Source organism: Montipora foliosa, chromosome 8 (genome assembly GCF_036669935.1).
Source record: "Montipora foliosa isolate CH-2021 chromosome 8, ASM3666993v2, whole genome shotgun sequence".
Taxonomy (NCBI): Eukaryota; Metazoa; Cnidaria; class Anthozoa; order Scleractinia; family Acroporidae; genus Montipora; species Montipora foliosa.
In genome coordinates, this window is record NC_090876.1 from 38926015 (window position 1) to 38927987 (window position 1973).

Consider the following 1973-nt stretch of genomic DNA (forward strand, 5'->3'; position numbering starts at 1 on the left):
CGAGTACAGGGTAAGGCCCTGGCTTATCATTAGTGCTAACTGGGACAATGAAAGAGGTACACTCGGGCTCACTCGTGCATTTTGCTTCGAATGGGATGTCCGAAGGGTTGATAATCTCGCAATTATCATCATGTGCTTATACTGTAAAGCCGGTGACTTCACATATTTTTAAAGAAAGAAAGAAGGAAGGAAGGAAGGAAGAAAGAGAGGAAGGAATTTACGACAGCATAAAAAATTCGACGAATCATCGGTGATCTAGCGAACTTTTCCCAATGATTCCTGCAGGAACAAAAAATGCAAAATAAAGTAGGTAAGATCTATGCATAATTTGTGGGCGTTTTTAATAAAAAAATTATTCCACTCGCGTTTGTTGGATATGATTGTTATCTCATATCCAACGCACGCTCGTGGAATAATTACTGGGTTGCCGTAGGCATCCCAGTCGGAAAATGGGTAGATTATTATTTTTTTACTGGGTTGCCTATGGCAAACCCAGTCGAGGTCTGCGTTTGTTTTCTTTTTTTTTATTTATTTATTTTATTTTATTTTTTTCCGTGTCGGTAAAAGTCTTGCCTGTCACTGCCCTGGTAAGTGGTGTCTTTGTGCATAGAGCCTTCTGCGCGTATTTTCTTAGGATCGAGAGGGTAGTGGAACTGCGTAGATTTCTCTGGTGGACACAGTAGAATCATTAACTTAGCCTCCAATGGCGTCGAAAGTCATGTAACGCGAATGGCGTTTTAGTGGATCCTTAAACAAAATATACCCTTATGGAGCTCAATAATAGAAGTCAGCAGGAAGGGTTCACAGGCCTGTTGGAAGCGTGCTTGAGTTTCAACAAAATGAGCCCCAAAATCAGTGAAAACTTGTGACGCAGATGAATAATAAAGTAGCTGCTATTTGCAAAATAATAGAATTACCTGGTTATAAATAACGTCGCACGCGTCTTGGAGAGTAAATTTTGACTTTGCATAAACAAGAGTTGGGCGAAGGCGATCTTTGTTTTGACTTCGATCATTTCATTTCAAACTTTATGACACTTGACGGAAAAAGAAACTTACAAAAACCCGGTATCTTGACATTATTTGACACAGATGCTTCACTGTTTGGCGAGTAAACATGCCAGGGTAACTTAATCACGGCGCCCGCTGAATTCTGGCCATGTCACTTTCGATTTTGCAATTTACTTAAACGTAGCAAAAATCTCCCAAAATGTTTGTCGCTGAACGTAACTTTTTACATTCTATATTCACGGTTCAAAATTAATGTTGTTTTCATGTCATAAATATTTTATTCTCGATCGACCGTCCCGGGAACTTCCTTCTGCTCTTTCTAAAAACTGTGTATCAATAGTTATTTGCTTTTTCATCAATATTTGTTTTGCATAAAGCAAGCTAACAAAATCTGTACCTTGCTGAGTTCGCATTTGTTAGCGTTAATACTTTAGTAGTATTTTCGATCAGATGTTTCTGTTTTTTTTTTGAGGGGTTTATTGTTCTGGTCTCCCATCCTAACACTAACCCCACGGAACAGGGCTTGACTTCAGTGAAATTTAGTATTACAAAGCTGTCAGATGCTCAGAGGGCACACTTGTGGTGAGACGAAGTTGTGAGGGAACTTGAAAATTATCAACATGTCAGCCCAGAAGCCAATGTTTCTCGCTCCTCTTTTATTTGTTATTCTTCAGAGACTGGAATGCTGTATTTCAATACCACACAATTCATTGCCTTCTGATTTTCTGTAGCATGTACCACAGGCAACCCAGTGTATGCTTCACGGAATCATCTCGTTGTTAATTATTATGCAAATTCTGCGAAAAGAAATTGTATTGTACAGAGCGTTTTCACATGACGTCACGGCAGCCATGTTGGTGTTCAAAACTAATCCTCTGGGATTTGAACTCTATTTTTATCCAAATACTTTCTTTTGTTTTAGAAATCCACTATGTCTGCTGGTCACGTTAGTGAAAACGCTCC